This window comes from Chlorocebus sabaeus, chromosome 10 (assembly GCF_047675955.1).
Source record: "Chlorocebus sabaeus isolate Y175 chromosome 10, mChlSab1.0.hap1, whole genome shotgun sequence".
Taxonomy (NCBI): domain Eukaryota; kingdom Metazoa; phylum Chordata; class Mammalia; order Primates; family Cercopithecidae; genus Chlorocebus; species Chlorocebus sabaeus.
This window is the reverse complement of record NC_132913.1, coordinates 34,372,829-34,391,803: the sequence shown is the minus strand read 5'-3', so window position 1 is coordinate 34,391,803 and position 18,975 is coordinate 34,372,829.

Below are 18,975 nucleotides of genomic sequence, written 5' to 3'. Positions count from 1 at the left end.
CTTGAAACAGGATTCTAGCTGGATAACTGGGGTCAAGGATTGGAGATCTAGGAAGAGAGACTACAATGGACGTCCCTGGCTTACTGCCTAACACTGTCTCTCCTTCCTGATATAGAATCTTTGTTTGTCTTTGCAACACCTACCTTCTACAGACCCCATGTATAGATTTTACCCTTAGTCATATGGTTTGGGTGGGACTGAATTCACCCCTACTTCCAGGGATGGACCTTGATTGTATTAGGCCAATCTGAAAACTACTTACTTATGACCACAGTGAATGGTTTAGGAGTGGGTCCATAGCTCAGTCCCCTGTCAATCAACTCATCATATTACATTGCCCTGAATTGGTCCAAGGATATCGGTGCATGTTCTAAGTTAGTCCAGTTAGAGTGAACCTAGAAGATTTTGCTGATGATGTTGGAGTATAGACTCCTCTGTTACCTACTTATGACCACAGTGAATAGTTTCAGAGCGGGTCCATAACTCAGGCCCCTGTCAGTCAGCTCATCATATTACATTGTCCTGAATTGGTCCAAGGATATTTGTCCAGGTTCTAAATTAGTCAAGTTAGAGTGAACCTTGAGGATTTTGCTGAGAATGCTGGAACATAGACTCCTCTCTTCTTTGCAAATACAAACAAAGAAGCATGCAGTCCCATTATTGCCAGCAGTCATTTTAGGACCACAGAGTGAGAACCTGCTTGCAATTAGGGTCGGTATCAAGCATCAAGGATGTGGAGTGGAGACAACAAAAATGCAGAAACAGCATCCTGAGCACTGTTTGGCCTCTGAATGAAGTCTATTGTGCCCCTGGACTCCAGTAAATAAGTCAGTATGTTTCTTTTATTCTTTGTAAAATTAAATTTGTCTGGATTGGGTTTTCCATTGTTTGCAACTAACATCTCTAAATTGCAGAATGCCGAGGGATAGATAAGTCGAAAATACGCAACTCTTACTGCTCCATGTTGCCCAGGACTAGCTAGGAGTGTATGCCTCTTTTAACATTTTGCTTCATCTAGTATCAGAATCCAAGTTGTAATTCCCCGCCGAGAGCAACTTTTCTCTGAGTAAACAGTGCTGTCAGATAGTGAGAATCTCACATATTTCTTTTGCTCATTCTTTTTAGTACGTGCTTTCTTTGATCATGAATTTTGTTTGTAAGTAACATACTTTATTCTTTACACAATAATTCTCAAGTGATTATTCAGAGAAAGTTGATGAGAAATGAAGATGAACTACTGAGGAGAATAAACTGTTTGGCAGACTTCTCATTTGGGGGGGCTGCACTTCTAGCTGGTATTTTTCTCTTTTTTGAGACAGAGTCTCACTCTGTCATGGCTCATGCAGCCTCAAACTCCTGGGCTCAGGTGATCCTCCCACCTTGGCCTCCCAAGTACCTAGGACTACAGGCATGTGCCACCACACCCAGCTAATTTTTGTATTTATTGTAGAGATGGGGTCTTGCCATGTTGTCCAGGCTGGTCTTGAACTCCTGGGCTCAAGAAATCCTCCCGCCTAGGCCTCCCAAAGTGCTGGGATTACAGGCATGAGCCGCCATGCCGAACTTCTATGTGGACTTTTATGTTTTGAGCTATTCAATTGATCCTCTGTCCTTGCATTTGTCCTGCATCCATATTTCTACCTGATATATTTCTCCTTCTCATTTCCACAGCAGATTTTGCAAAATGGTGAATGAAAAATCTCAAATGTGCTAGTACTAGCTGAAAATAAAAACAAAAGATAATCTTGATCTCCTGTGGCACATACACCTGACAATTTGCCCTGAAGTAATCCAGAGAGGTGAATTGAGAAATCTGTGTCACTCATACACATATTTGAACAGAGCTGCCAAAGCTTGTCTAGGCAAGTTTTCTCACTAGGTAAAAATCTATTTATGACAGAACCTGGTTCATTTACTGTCAATGTCACTTCATGAGAGTATGTACATTCACACATGTGAATTGTACACATTCTATACAAAAAAATTCTTATTTATGGCATAAGTCCTTTTCTTTTCAATTATAAACTATAATAAATGACTTTATATTAAAAGGAAATTATAAAATAAAAATAAATTAGATTGATGGTAGACCCATATGTGTTCTTTCTACTTCAAAACCCTTTCTTATGAGGGAGAAAATTATTTAGTTTACAATAACTGATAAAATACTTAAAGTACACATACCTATGAAGAAGGTAACACAAACACAGACCTCTTTAAAGTAAGATTTAGTGGCAGTTAAAATTTCTTTCCTTTAAAGAAAGCTTAATAATGGGTGTGATGATGAAGACCCACAGAAATAAGTACAAAAATATGGAAAAGGGAGTCTTCCAGAAGTTTGAAACAAATTTCAGTTCTGATAGTAAAATTATTTTTTATACTTTATCTTATGACAACAAATTGAACTGTGACTATTTTTTTTCCAACGGAAATCATTTGTCAAGGACTGAGAGGATAGTCAAATCCATTTCCCGTATTTTGTGGTGGTTGCTATATCCTCTTCTAAGTATTGCCTAATGCAGGATTAGAACTGATGGAGGGAAAGTAGATTTGTCCTTAGAACCTGCTTACAATTTTTAAATTGAAAACTCTTCTTTAGATAATTAACTTCTAACATTTTAACCTTGTCAACTTCCTCCTTAATGCCTCAAGCCAGTGTTACTCAAATATCACGTTGGATATTAGCTGGCCAATTTAGTCGGGAGGCATTCTGTTAACCAGGGTTCTTTGCAGTTGCTTTTCTCAGGATCTTTACTATGTGCATGTACATTGTGAATCTCATAGAGAGATATGGTGTATTCAGAGATTTCTAAGCCCATAGATAATCTTTTTTATTTCTTCCAGAACACCCAGTTATAACATATATGACATTAAGTGTTTCTCAAAAAACAATTGGAGATATTTTCCTCAATAGCAAAAGGAAAACTGTGCTATTGTCACTACTTTGCTCTTCTCCAAAAAGTTGAGCTTCTGTCTGACTCTTTTCCACCTTTTTGACCACAGTTCACAAAAGAGATCAGAGGTGATGGTGCTTCCTAGCAGTCCAAACCTATCTCCAGTATTGAGCAAGACAATTCATAACAAAACCCAAACCCAAGTGGGGTTGGTAACAATACCTTTCTTATCCAAGAGATTTCCTTCCACCAACCAAGAGAAAGATTAGTTTTTCTCCCAAATTTCTCCCTCCACAATTAGTTTTTCAACCCAGAACAAAAAAAGAACAGAATATCAAATAATTTAGAGTGAGAGATAAAGAGCGATACCTGGTTTTGTTGATCCAGTCAGATCCATTTTTTCAGAGTTAAATAGAAAATCATAACAAACTGACTAAATGTGAAAATTAGATTGCTTGGTTCCCATAACAAAGTAATCATTTGTTTTCAAACTTTGCGTTACTTATGTTGATACTCCTGGCTTTTTGCTTCTTGCTCATTTCCTTGGAAATCAGTATTTTTATTCTTTGAAACATTGTTTTGTTTTGTTGGATTGGTATGAGTGCTGTTGTCATATCAAGTTCGCAGCTTTTATTACCTAGAAGTGAACACATGCTATTCAGACAGTATGTGGTCAAAAGTATTCAAACACAATGATCAAGTATGGTTAAAATAAAAAATCAAAAGGTCAAAGAATTTTAGAAAGATGAGCCTAGAATATCCATGCTGTGCAAGAGAAGTGAGTTCTCAGTTTAGGGGGGGGGGTGTGTGTGTGTGTGTCAATGTACATGTACTCACATGCTACGAATCTGAAAGAAGGATAATGGAAACAAAATTGCTGATAGCTTCCTAAAGGACAGAAAAGTCACCATGCTGTGTACCTGTTCTTCAGCTGTATATTAGACTGTAAACAGAATCAATAAAAGAAGGCTTCAGTGAGACTAATTTTAATGCAATGTAAGTAAGAATAAGAACTGAACCTAGATCTCCTGATGCCCTGTCCAGTGCTCAGGAAGAATGTTAATAGTCTTCCTTCTCCTAGTCTTATTTCTTTAATGTTATATTTTCAATTCCTCTAAACTGATTGGCTATGTTAATTGTGCTCAGTGAAATCTGCTTTTATCATTGTCATAAGAGAGTTCTAATATCCACAGGCTTACACAAATTAAAGTTATGTTATAACTTTCTCATGCAGTTTCCTCCTTCTGTTTTCCCAATTCCAGTGAGCCACCTCTCAGCTAAGTTTGCAGTCCCCTTATTTCTAATTGTTCTGTATCCAAGACATCCTCTGGAACAATGACTCATTGTTCACAGTACTGTTTTTTCATGATGTTTTACCTTGAGTCCTTAACTCACCTTAGAATAACTTCATTTCTTTTGAAAGGGGACTGCATAGTTTATAAACAATAACTTCATATTCCTTATCACTGATAAGCTATCTTAAAAGAGATGGAAAGGACTCGGAGTTAAATGTAGCCCCTCTGCCTCCATTTTTTTTTCTTATAATTTCCTTTTGTTTCCTGTGCTCAGTTCTCCATGAAGAGATGGTTGAAGCAGTCTAGTTTTTAGCACTGTCACCAGGGCTGTATGTTAAGTTCAAGTTGTAGTTTTCCAAGAAGGGCCCGACTTTGAAACATCAACATTTAGACTACTGTATAGAAAAGAATAATAGAAATGAACCACTTGGGAAAGCAATTGGGTTAATTACTGACATTAGACAATATGGGCAATTTATAAATATCATGCACTTCTACTACCAGCTCAACAGAATGTAGTTCAAGTGTGCTGAGCTCTGTGCTCTGGTAGCAAATTTTCTTCCTGTTTATGTAAAACATTGGCTTGCATTTTGGCCAGTGCATGAAGTCTTGTGGGACTCCCCTAAGTCTTTCAACACATGCAAAGTGAAGAATTAAGAATATCCATGCCAGGTCAACACACATCTTAATGATTCTGTCTTAAATTCTTTCTCCATGTATGGACCAAAACCAAATGCAGGGCTCTGTTGATTTTTTTTTTTAAGTTCCAATGAAATTAACATGGGACACTGTCCCATAGAATCTAAAACAACAACAATGCCAAAAGCCCTTCAAACCCTGAAGCTGTGAAAAACACAAATGAGTATGTGTAATGGTCAGAATTGTTGGCACTTGAATTAAGAGAAGAACTTAGATATCACTAGGTTTAGATGTATTCAAGATACTGAAAACTATTTTCCATCTTAAATTATCAAAAGAATGAAGTGTTAGTAGGAGTAAAAAGCCTCAGAAGGCAGTTGGACAAAAATGACTAGTAATGGACTGACAGCAAACTGGTAATTATATAAAACTGGAAAGTTTTAAGAAATATTTGGTTCGTATATCCTGAGTGTTAGCTTTGAATCTGGCTCACTGTTGTGTAAGTGTCCTCCCCCAATATCTTTTGCAATACTTGGTCTAACTATTTATTTTTCTCAAGTTTGGAAAGGAATAGGGTAATAAACCACAAAACAGAATTCAGTTATGAAAAAAATAGTCTCCTTATTAGTACATTTAGGAAAAATGGTTCATAAGTTATAAAATAACCCCTCCCTGGAAATACTTTAAATTAGATTCCTTCTACAAAGATGTGCATGGTGGAGCTGAAATTGCTGGTGTTTACACCGTAGTTGACATGCAGAACTCTCTGAAGGTCTTGTTTGGTACCTCAAAAATCTTCTGCGCCATCTAATGGAAACAATGCAAACTGCAGCTTGCTTTGAAGGACAAGAGCTTCAAATTCTTCACAGATCAAGGCAGAATAGATGAAAGTTATAGAATGTAGTAGATCAGATACCATCCTCTAAATGTAATGGCTTGGGGGAATTGGCTCTCAGTTGTATAGTGTACACAATTCAAACATGCCTAGGGTATTATGATTTCACCATGCAAATATATTAAAATACAATGTATCCATTCATAGTGCATTTAGTAACAGACAATGGAGTGAACTCTTATGATTTGCCAAACCAAGATCCAGAATATTCCAGGTTTTATTTTTTTAAGTAAGTATTCATTTCCAAGTTTGTGCTGTATTTCTTTGTCATGTCTATGCTACAGGTACAATGTAATTTAATTTTCAAGGTGTTTACCACATTCAAAAACTGTAAATGTCATGAATTTTATGTCAGAATCTACAATTAGAATTGTAGACTCAAATGCAAACATGGATGTGGAGGTAATTTAAGTTAAAAGGGAAGACAATGTGGTGGAGTAAGTGGGCTGTCTTGGCAAAGTGGAAATCATACTCCCTGGGTTCAATGAGTGATACTCAGCAACAACTCGTTGTTGTCGGGCAATACTGTCCAACCAAAGTCCAAAATCTGTACTCTTCTGTATATTTCCTTATTTTGTAAATACTTGTTCAGACCCATAAATACATCCATGGTCCAGATATGACCTAGGTCTAAGAGCCATCATTTGTGATTGCAGGTTTCTCATAATCCAAGGCAACACAATGAGAATACAGCAGTAAATCCCACAGTTACTGGAATCATTTGGAACACAAATCCTTTGAGAAATAAGTGCTCTCATACTTTAATTAATATGCATAGATTGTTTTAGCTGTACATGGCAATGGAGAGTATCAAATCACAGATATTGTCCAATCTTTCTATTACTTCTGTCCAAGTAGTTCTAAGGCTAAACTTCACTGAATCCATAGCCAAATCATTGCCTGTACAGCCCTGAGATAAAGGCAGCTATCCAATTTTGTCAAACCGCAGTTTCTAATATTCCAAACCCTTGAGTTGGAGACAAACTCACCCCAATGACAAGTGGCTTCAGAGGGCCAGCGTTTGAAAGGTATTTTCACGTGATTATCAAGACATGTTTATGTTTCTTGGGCAAATAAAGGAAAGGAACAGCTAGCACTTCATTAGAATTCAAACCTGAAGAAAACATAAGGAATAATGAAAGACGTAAGAGATGTTGGCTATGAATGAACCCAATTAAAATCTGGTTTTTTTCCCCCTAAGAACATTTTAGATTTGAAATTGTTGTTGCTTTCATACATTTCCTCTGCTCATCAGAGTCTGTTGCTCTCTACCCCACTATTTTGAATGATTTCTATAGATGTAGTTCATCTAAGTAATATGGATTTTCTGGTTTGCCCTTTTTTTTTGTTTGTTTGTTTATTTTATTTATTTATTTATTTATTTTTTGAGTCGAGTCTCATTCTGTCACCTAGGCTAGAGTGCAGTGGTGCAATCTCGGCTCATTGCAACCTCTGTCTCCCAGGTTCAAGTGATTCTCCTGCCTTAGGCTCCCGAGTAGCTGGGATTACAGGTGTCCGCCACCACACCTGGCTAATTTTGTGTTTTTAGTGGAGACAGGGTTTTATCATGTTGGCCAGACTGGTCTTGAACTCCTGGTCCACCTCAGGTGATCTGCCTGCCTCTGCCTCCCAAAGTGCTTGGATTACAGGCATGAGCCACCGTGCCTGGCTTGCCCCTTTCATAGGCTCACAGAGCCTAGGAGAACATCCTTCCCTAGCCTTGGGGCAGATGAATGCCTGATCCAGACACTTTCTAACAATGCCTTTCATGACTTATTGGCATCTTGCAGATCAAAATGTCCCATCTTAATAGCCAATGTAGACCTCCCTAGTCAATGTTTCTTTCATAGAACTGGATCCTCAGTTCAGGAAACACTTATTTGTCCAAAGTCCAATACATATTGAGAACTTAGTACAGTATTGGGCATGTGGTGTCTTCAATAAATGTAGGTAATTATTATTCTCATTTAAGGACTGCTGAAGAGCAACTCTTCTGCACTTTGTAAGAAGCAGTTCAGGACTCTGCAGTGCTGCAGGAGCTAGCAAAGGTCAGATCTACCTCCTTGTATGTGGTGTCCCTGGTGTTTTGTGGGGTTGGACACCCATGCTTCATCAGGCATTGAAGAAGGAGAAAACAGTAGTGTTGAGCCATTCTAGCTAAAGGGACTGGTCTAACCATTATTATTATCATTATTAAAATATTTCAGCCAGACACAGTGGCTCTCACCTGCAATCCCAGCACTTTGAGAGGCTGAGGTGGATGGATCAGTTGAGCCCAGGAGTTCAAGACCGGCCTGGGCTACATAGCAAAAGCCCTTCCCTACAAAAAATACAAAAATTAGCTGAGCATGGTGACACATGCCTGTATTCTCAGCTACTTGGGAGGATGAGGTGAGAGAATCGCTTGAGCCCAGGAGGTCAAGGCTGCAGTGAGCCGTGATCACACCACTGTGCTCCAGTCTGGGTGACAGAGTGAGACCCTGTCTCAAATATGTATATAGTTACATCTATATATTTTATATTCATTTCTTGCCCATTAAATGTGAAGTATCTTAAAGGCAAGAACTATGTCTTTTTCCTTTGCAATGTTCTGTATCCCATGTCAAGTTATATATGTAAAAGGTTTTCAGAAAATGAGTGACAAATGAGTAAATGAATATGATGTCACTTATTTCAGTTTTATTATAAATACTTGCTTTGGCACCTCAGATGATTAATGCATGTATTGCATATCATATTCTATTTGTTGTAAATTGATATTCTTCTATATAGAGTTTAGGGTTCACTGATGGCAAAGCATTACAATCTTAGTAAAATATAGAAATCAGTGAACGAATGTTTACTAAATAAATGAATTCTATGCTTGTGTTGACTATTCTATGAGATTTAGTATTGCTTACTTAGTAGCATATTGAAGTAGTTAGCAAGTAGGCTAGATAAGGTTAAATTATTAATCTTTTTCTTTAATACTTAAATGGGACAATTGGGTAGTTTTTTTGTTTTGTTTTGATATGGAGTCTTGCTCTGTCACTCAGGCTGGAGTGTAGTGGCACTATCTTGGCTCACTGCAACCTCCACTTCCCGGGTTCAAGCGATTCTCCTGCCTTAGTCTCCCGTGTAGCTGGGATTACAGGTGCCCTTCACCATGCCTGACCAATTTTCGTATTTTTAGTAGAGATGGGGTTTTGCCGTGCTGGCCGGGCAGGTTTGGAACTCTTCACCTCAGGTGATGCACCTGCGTCGGACTCCCAAAGAGCTGGGATTACAGGTGTGAGCCACCACACCTGGCCCAACTGGGTAGATTTTAAAGCATATTCAATTGACCCTTGAACAACATCGGTTTGAACTACAGGGGTCCACTTATATGCAGATATTTTTCAGTACAAGTTAGACCAAGTGTGCCTGCCTCTCTTGCTGCTTCTTCCATCTTCTCCACCTCTGTCACCTCTGCCAACTCTGAGACAGCAAGACCAACCTCCTCTTCTTCCTCCTCCTCAGTCTTCTCAATGTGACGACAATGAGGATGAAGACCTTTATGATGACACACTTTCACTTAGTGAATTGTAAATATATTTTCTCTTCTTTATGATTTTCTTAATAAATTTCCTTTTCTCTAGCTTACTTTATTGTGGGAATACAATATATAGTACAAATAACATACAAAACATTGATTAACTCACAATATATGCTATTGATAAGGCTTCTGGTCAATAGTAAGTAGTTAAGCAGTTAAAAGTTGACTACTAATAGTAGTCAAAAGTTGCACATGGACTGTCTACCACACAGGGATTTGGTCCCCCAAACCCCCACATTGCCCAAGCATCAACTATAATTAGAAATGAGTATCTTCAAGATCTAAACTAGTCAGGAATTTTTTTAGTACTTGTCTTTCAGATTTATGCATTTATTTATTTTTATTGATGTGTAATAGTTGTGCATATATTGGGGGAACATGTGATATTTTGTTACCTGTATGCAATGTGTTATGATTATGATCAAACCAAGATAACTAGAGTATCAATCACCTGACATGGTTATTATTTCTTTGTTTTGAGAACATTACAATTCTTCTAGTTACTTTGAAATACATAATAAATTATTAGCTATACTTTGCCTACTATACTATCATATACTCTAACTTTTTCCTTTTATGTAACTGTATTTTTATGTCCCTTAACCAACTTATTTTTATTTTCCGTCTCTACTTCTTTTCTCTGCCTTTGGTGACCAACATTCTACTGTCTACATCTATGAAATTCACTTTTTCAGCTCTCACATGTGAGTGGACACATGCAATATTTGTCTTTCTTTCCTGACTTATTTCCTGAATATAATAACCTCCAGTTCCATCCATGTTGCTGAAAATGACATGATTTTATTCTGTTTTATGGCTGAGTACTATTCCATTGTGTATATATACCACATTTTCCTTATTCATTCATCTGTTGATGGGCATTTAGACTGATTCCAAATATTTGTTATTGTACATAATGCTGTAACAAACATGAGAATGTAGATATCTCTTCTATATACTGATTTCCTTTCTTTTGGCTATTTACCCAGTAGTTGGATTGCTGGATCAAATGGTAGTTCTATTTTTAGGTTTTTGAGGAACTTCCATACTGTTTTCCATAATTGCTGTTCTATTTTACATTCCCACCAACAGTGTAAGATCATCCTTGCCAGCATTTGTTAGTTTTTGTCTTTTTGACAATAACCATATTAACTGAGGTAAGGTGATATCTCACTGTGGTTTTGATTTGCATTTCTCTAGTGATTGATGATGTTGAACATTTTTTATATACTTGTTGGCCATTTGTTTGTCTTCTTCTGAGAGATGTCCTTTTAGGTCTTTGACCCATTTTTAAATCAGATTTTTTTTTCTATTGAATTGTTTGAGTTCCTTATATATACTGATTATTAATCCCTTGTGAGATGAATAGTTAGAAATTATTTTCTCCCATTCTGTAGGTTGTGTCTCCACTCTGTTCATTGTTTCCTTTGCATTACAGAAGCTTTTCAGCTTGACGTAATCCCATTTGTCTAATTTTGCTTTTGTTGCCTGTGCTTTTGAGATCTTACCCAAAAAGTCTTTGCCCACACCAATATCTTGTAGCATTTTTTCAATGTTTTCTTTTACTGGTTTTATAGTTTCAAGTCTTACATTTAAGTCATTACTCCATTTTTGAGTTGATTTTTGTGTATGGTTATAGATCAGGGTCTAGTATTCTTCTGCATATGGCTATCCAGTTTTCCAAGCACCATTTATTAAAGAGACTGTCCTTTTCCCAACGTATGTCCATGATGCCACTGTTGAAAATGAGCTGGCTGTAAGGGTATGGATGTATTTCTGTGTTCTCTAGTTTGTTCCATTGGTCTTTGTGTCTGTTTTCATGCCTGATTACCGTACTCGGGATTTTCTAAATGGTTCATGTAGTGCACTTTGCACCACTCTGACCCTTTAATCTTTTCTGACTTCTCATTTTTGCTGTTTCATTAATGAGGCCCAACATGCCAGATGTTATTTCGAATTATGACTGAGTAATGACTCTTCACTAGCACTATTCCCTGTAGGAAATATTTTTGCATTAATATCAACTTCACCTTGTTCTGGACTCTTACATGTACTATCCTTCAAGTCAGGTTTGATCTTTGGTCTTTTCTGGCACTGATAATAAGTTATCCAATATTTGAATCTGAAATATTAATTTTCTCCATACGAAACTCAGGCATAGGTTCTTCCATTCTGTTCTAACAGTTCCCAGTTTTTAAAGATATATTCTAACATCCTCACAACCTTCAACCTTGTGCAAGCCCAGTTCCCATTCCAGATCTAAGAAAAAGTCACACAAAAACAGTTTTTCTGCTCTAACCTTGTTAATAGAATGAAAACATATTTTATGAGGTTTGAAAAACTATTATCGTATTTTTTGCAAGGTACCGTAGGAAGTTCACTGTTGGGAGTTCAGTAAATTTGAGATTTACAAAATCCATTCATTCAAAATATGTAGTATGCCAAAATATTATGGGAAGATGGTTCCCAAGAGTGATTGATCTGATTTGAAGACTCAAGTGGCAAATGTTGCTGGGAAGAGAGTAGGGAAAGGCCATTTCTCTCAGCTGAATCATGGGCACTAGGGATTGGTTGAGAACGTTTGAGTGGAATGAGGCAATTCCTATGGAATGAGCCTTGGCCAGAAAGCACACTGGTGTTGGACAGAGGGAGTGCAATATCCATGCCTTCAGCTTTGTTGGAGCAAATCTCTTTTTTTTTTTTTTTTTTTTTTTTTTTTTTTTTTTTTTTTGAGACGGAGTCTCGCTCTGTCGCCCAGGCTGGAGTGCAGTGGTGCGATCTCGGCTCACTGCAAACTCTGCCTCCCGGGTTCACGCCATTCTCCTGCCTCAGCCTCCCGAGTAGCTGGGACTACAGGCGCCCACCACTACGCCCGGCTAGTTTTTTGTATTTTTAGTAGAGACGGGGTTTCACCATGTTAGCCAGCATGCTAACAAGGCATTATAATATGAACACCTGAAAGCCACTTTTCTCCTTAGGGTTGAGGGCACCTTCTGTTGTACAGTGGAAACTATTTATTCACATTTATTCTCATAAAAGCATTGTATTTTTCTAGTTTAAAAATAATACATACCCATTCTAGAAATTGGGAACTGCAAAAGTACACAGAAGAAAATTACAATACCCAAAGTGGATAAAATAATTATTAAATATTTGGTATATTTCTTTTTGATCATTTCTTTATGTATCTTTTCACCTATTTATAATCATGCTATTCTGCTTTTTATTACTTAAAATGCAATACAAATTTTTTTGTTCATTTTTAAATGCTTTTAAAGTATATTTGGGATATATTGCACGTCTTTATGATTTCGCTTATATAAACAGACTACAATTTACTTAATCATCTCCCTGTGTTACCCACAGAGGTTGTGATGGTTTGTTATTATGTTTTATTTTCTCTCCCTTGTATAATAGAAACTAAGTGTAACTTCAAATACTAAAGGTAGATTCCCCCATCCTGTGAGGTCATTAACTTGGAGTGAAAATTATACAGGAAGGATTGAGACAACAAAAGTTTGCGCATCCATGATAAAGATCGAAATTGGGCAACAATCGGCTTAGCTATGAAATCAAGCATCTGTTGTCAAGGTCAATTTTTTTTTTTTTTTTTTTTAAGACGGAGTCTCACTCTGTCATCCAGGCTGGAGTGCAGTGGCGCGATGTCAACTCACTGCAAGCTCCGCCTCCTGGGTTCACGCCGTTCTCCTACCTCAGCCTCCAGAGCAGCTGGAACTATGGGCGCCCGCCACCACGCCCGGCTAATTTTTTTTGTATTTTTTTTTTTTTTTTTTTTTAGCAGAGACGGGGTTTCACTGTGTTAGCCAGGATGGTCTCAATTTCCTGACCTCGTGATCTGCCCACCCCAGCCTCCCAAAGTGCTAGGATTACAGGCCTGAGCCACCGCGCCCGGCCGCCAAGTTCAAATTTAAACAAATCACATAGAAAATTATCTTTCTTTAAATGTTTTGCCAAGAGGATGTTTGGAAATTGGAATGGTTTAGTATCTGAAGGTAACTCTAATTTTCATTTTTAGTCTCTATGTTAAATGCTGTGTAATGTCTTCTTACAAAATTTCATTAGAGGGGAACTCTGGTACTCTTCATTTATGCATATTCATGTTTTTATTTAAAATACTCTTAACAAATGATTCTTTTATCTTTACAATATAAATCCAATCCAATATTTATAGAGTAAAATAACAATGGGCATTTGTGTATTTTGTGTTCAACATATTGTTCATATTGAATTCTCCATAGACGGCAATAAGAAAACAATACCAACCCATCAATATTAAATACTGAATCTTAATCACAAATGAGTTATAATTGGATTCAATTGCAAATGGGTTTTTTTCCGTCACAGCACAATTAAAACTTACTCACAGATTTTTCATTAGAAAATAAAATCAGCTGCTTAGTTCTAAAAATGTATGATGACAAGAGCAAGGACATTTTTTTTTTTTTCTGCTAGTTTTGCTTCTTGGAGGCCGTAATACTCTGGCTTTCAGTACTCAATGCAAGATATCATAAAAGAACAGCATTATAAACTATTTTAGACATTAGTTGCCAAAGAACCTAAGGTGTCTTCCTTTTGAATATTTCTTGGATCCATAAACTTTGAGATTAAATCTAGAACAGATTTTTGTAGTAGTTAGTGCTGGCCTTAGCCCACCCTTCCCACTGGGCTTCTTGTTTTGCCGGGGACAGGAAAGTATTAAACATTAAAAAAAATTTACTGCCTTTATGTTCACTCTCACAAAACTAAACAAACAAACACGATTTCAAAATCAACCTGGAATCACTTCTCAAACATTTTGGTTGAAGCCTAACTTGAAAGACAGACAAGAGGGAGAGAGACTAGAGTTTGGCAAAGGTGAGACAGAAATTTATCTGCTTCTGGTAAGAAAAAGCCTCATTTCACTCTCTTGAGAGGTCTTGTCTAGACACTGATACCATCGTCCTGGTGGATGAACTAGTTAGAAATATTTCTGGGAGGGATTTTGCCAGGTCTTGGATGACCAAGATATTTGGCTATGCTAAAGGACTAAAAATATGGCTACCATTTTCATTCAAAGCACTATAGTTACATGTATATCTCTAGGCTAGTGTTTATTAATTTAGCTTTCTGTAGTTTTGTATTTCCTTTCTTGTCCTTTAAATTCTGTCTTCTAATTGGTACCAATCTTACTGAAACTGTTCCGGAAAATTGAGGAGGAAGGAATCCTCCTTTACTCACTCTATGAAGCCAGTATCACCCTGATACCAAAGCTACGCAAAGACATAACAAAAAAAGAAAACTACAGGCCAATATTCTGGATAAACATAGATGCAGAAATCCTTGAAAAAAAAAAAAATACTACCAAACTGAATTCAACAGCACATCAAAAAGATAAGGCACCATGATCAAGTGGATTTTATTCCAGGGATGCAAGAATGGTTCACCACATGCAAGTCAATAAATGTTATTCATCACATAAGCAGAATTAAACACAAAATCCATATAGTCATTTTAAAAGACACACAAAAAAAGCATTAGATAAAATTCTGCATTCCTTTTTGATAAAAACCCTCAACAAACTGAGCATACAAAGAACATGCTTCAACATAATAAAAGTCATATATCACAGGTCCACAGCCAACATTATACTGAATGGAGAAGAGTTTAAAGCATTCCCTTTAAGAATTGGAACAAAATGAAGATATTCATTTTCATGACTCCTATTCAACATAGTACTGGAAGTCCTACTTAGAGCAATCAGGCAAGGGAAAGAAATATAAGGCCTCCATCCTGGAAAAGAGTAAGTCAAATTATCTCTGTTCACTAGTGATATGATCTTATACATGGAAAGCTCTAAGGTGTCCTAGGTTTGATAAATGACTTCAGCAAAATTTCAGAATACAAAATCACTGTACAAAAATTGATAGCATTTCTATATACTAATAACAATCAAGCTAAGACCCAAATCAAGAACTCAATCCCATTTAAAATAGCTACAAATATAAAATAAAATAACTAGAAACACATTTAGCTAAGGAGGTGAAAGATCTCTACAAGGAAAACTACAAAACACTGCTGAAAGAAATCATAGATGATGCACACAAATGAAAAAACATCCCATGTGAATGAATTGAAGAACCAATATTGTTAAAATGACCATACTGCCAAAGGAATTGAGAGATTCAATGCAAGTCCTATCAAATTACCAATGTCAGTCTCCACAGAATTAGGGGGAAAAAAAAAAAAAACAATTCTAATGTTCATAATGAATCAAAAAAGAGCCCAAATAGCCAAAGCAATTCTAAGCAAAAAGAAAAAACTAGAGGTATCACATTACCTGACTTCATTTTATACTACAAGGCTACAGTAACCAAAACAGCATGGTACTGGTGTGAAAACTGACACACAGATCAGTGAACGCAATAGAGAACCCACAAATAAAGCCACATATCTACAGCCAAGTGATCTTTAATGAAGCTGACAAAAACATACACTGGGGAAAGGACACCCTCTTTAATAAATGGTGTGGAAAAATTGGATAGCTATATGCAGAAGAATTAAACTGGGCTATCTCTCACTATATACAAAAGTTAACTAAAGATTAATTAAAAACTTAAAGGGAAGACCTGAAATTTAAAAAAATCCTAGAAGAAAACCTAGAAAACAACTCTTCTGGGCATTGGCCTAGGCAAAGAATTCATGACTAAGTTCTCAAAAGCAATTACAACAAACATAAAAATACATAAATAGGATTTAATTAAAAAGATTCTGCACAGCAAAATAAACAATTAACAGAGTAAATAGACAACCTACAGAATGGGAGAAAATATTTGTGAACTATGCATCTGACAAGAGCTAATATCCAGAACTTACCAGGAACTCAATTAGCTTAACAATAACAACAACAACCAAATAACCCAATTAAAAAGTGGACAAAAAACATGAATAGACATTTTTCAAAAGAAGGCATATAAGCAGCCAACAAAAATATGAAAAAATGCTCAAAATCAGAGAAATGCAAATTAAAACTACAATGAGGTACCATCTTACACCAGTCAGAATGTCTGTTACAAAAAAGTCAAAAAACAACAGATGTTAGCAAAGATGTGGAGAGAAGAGTATGTTTATATATTGTTGGTGGGAATGTAAGTTAGTACAACCTCTGTGGAAAACAGTATGGAGATTTCTCAAATAACTAAAAATAGAATCATTGTTTGATCCAGCAATCCCACTACTGTGATTCTTTTGGATCCCAAAAAGAAATCATTATATTGGCGAGGCATGGTGGCTCATGCCTGTAATCCCAGCACTTTGGGAAGCTGAAGCAGGCAGATTACTTGAGGTCAGGAGTTCAAGACCAGCCTGGTCAACATGATGAAACACTATCTCTACTAAAAATACAAAAAATTGCCAGGTGTTTGTGGCAGGACCCTGTAATTCCAGCTACTCAGGAGGCTGAGGCAGGAGAATCGCTTGAACCTGGGAGGCAGAGGTTGCTGTCAGCTGAGATCATGCCACTGAACTCCAGCCTGGGTGACAGAGTAAGACTCCATTTGAAAAAAAAAAAGAAAAAAGAAAGAAATGATTATATCGAAAAAATGCCTGCACTTATATGTTTATCATAGCAGTATTCACAATAGCAAAGTAATATTTTTATATATACACTCAGCCATAGGAAAGTATATATATATGCACACATATATACATATATACACACACACATATATATAAAATACACTCTCTCTCTATCTATCTATATAGCACTCAGCCATAGAAAAGGATAAAATCATGTCCTTTACAGCAACAGCACTAGAAGCTATTATTCTAGGTGAGATAACCCAGAAACAGTCAAATAATGTACGTTGTCACTTATAAGTAGGAACTAAATAATGGGTGCACATGAACATACAAGGTGGAAAAATTAGACACTGAAGACTCCAAAAGGTGGGAAGATGAGAGGGAGACAAGAGTTAAAAAATTACATCTTGGGTACAATACTTGCTGTTAAGAGGATGGATACACTAAAAGCCCAGACTTCACCACTAAACGATATACCCATGTAAGAAAACTGCACTTGTACTCCCTAAATCTATTTTTTTTTAAAATAATTCTTATGTTCCTCTCAGTAGAATTCAGACACTGAGAAGAGATATCTCTTGAGCTATGTAAAATTTTAAATAAACTTCCATAGACCACGAGCGTCAGGGACTCAAAAGGAAAATGTGTGTGTGTGTACATGTGTACAACCATGTGTAGATTCTCTGCCTGATTCGTTTTTAAGGAAGAATGAAAATGACAAAAGGGGGAACTCTGCCACTGTTTCAATTATTTTTTCCCACTATTTTAACTGTAAAATCAGGATGCATTTTATTAAATCCTGCTTAAATGGAAACGGTGAGATTCTAATATTGAATGTGAAATGAGATGAAGATCTGCTCTGGGAGTTGAGTATTATAAAAAAGTGAATTTTCAGGACTCTAGGCCAAGTTTTTGTTCTGATTTTTAAAAAAATAATCTTCAAATAAAAAACTTTTCTTAGTTTTAAAAATAGTATTATGATATTTAAGAATACTTAGTTCTTCAGTGGTATGTTTGAAGCAAGGTCTCAAAAGCTTTAGAAGAAACTGGTAGATATCTTATTGAACTCTGAAAAGAGGAAATATTATAATCTTTTAAAAAGAAGAGAAATTTTTTTATCCTTTACCAAAGAAAGATGATATTCTCAGTTGTAAATGAGTATAGATTTTATCTCTAAGTAGAATACTCCTCTCCTCCCATTCCTTTCTTTTCCCCTTGCCTTTCCCAGGTCTACCTTCCAACTGAACCCATTAATGAAAGAAAGGCCAAGGCTTAGGGTTGTCTTAAAAAATTATCAGGTGCATCATTCATTCACTCTGAATATTCTGTTACATTGTGCATTATAATACTCCTGTGCCTGGTTACCAGCAAAAATCTCATTCCAGCTGGAGAGAAATCTGTCCTGTCACATCTGTGAGAGCAGTGTTTTTTAGACCAAGTTTGTATGCATTCTAATTAAGTGATTTTCAGTAACTGTGGACTTTAAAATAAAAGTGACATTCTACTTGGTGGTCAAGTCATGTGGTTTCCGGTAGCTGGAGAAAATCTAATTCTGGCCACTAAATACATCTACAACCCTTTTGCACATAGAACTGTCATTGGCTTACCATCTCTAGGGAAAGCGTTTAGGGATTTTATATTTTCAAGCAAAGAATTAATTTATACTGATTTCAGCCCAGTTTTGGTTGGTTCTCCTTGGCCAGCAACTATTGGTATACTGTTTGTGATAGTAGGTTAGAGATCCAAAAGCAGTTTGTTGCTATGGAACTTAAGGAAATATCATAGCTGGTTTAGATGATGAACAACTTAGGAAGACACAATTTATCATATTGGTATAGGAGAGATCTGGTTAGAGTTCATAATGCAGCTAGACAAGAGGAGATTCTAGCTGTGACTGACCCACATTGCTTTGATTATTATTGAAGAGGCAAACTAGAAAATGTGGGGTCTGATGTTAGTGATACTTGATTTAGATGTGTAATAGGTGCCAATTTCAAAAATGGACACATCTAATAACTTTCTTTGTCTCTTGGTCCATCCAAAATGGATGAATGTAATAATAAAATCATTGCAGGGGAAAAAACTAAGTGATTAAAATAA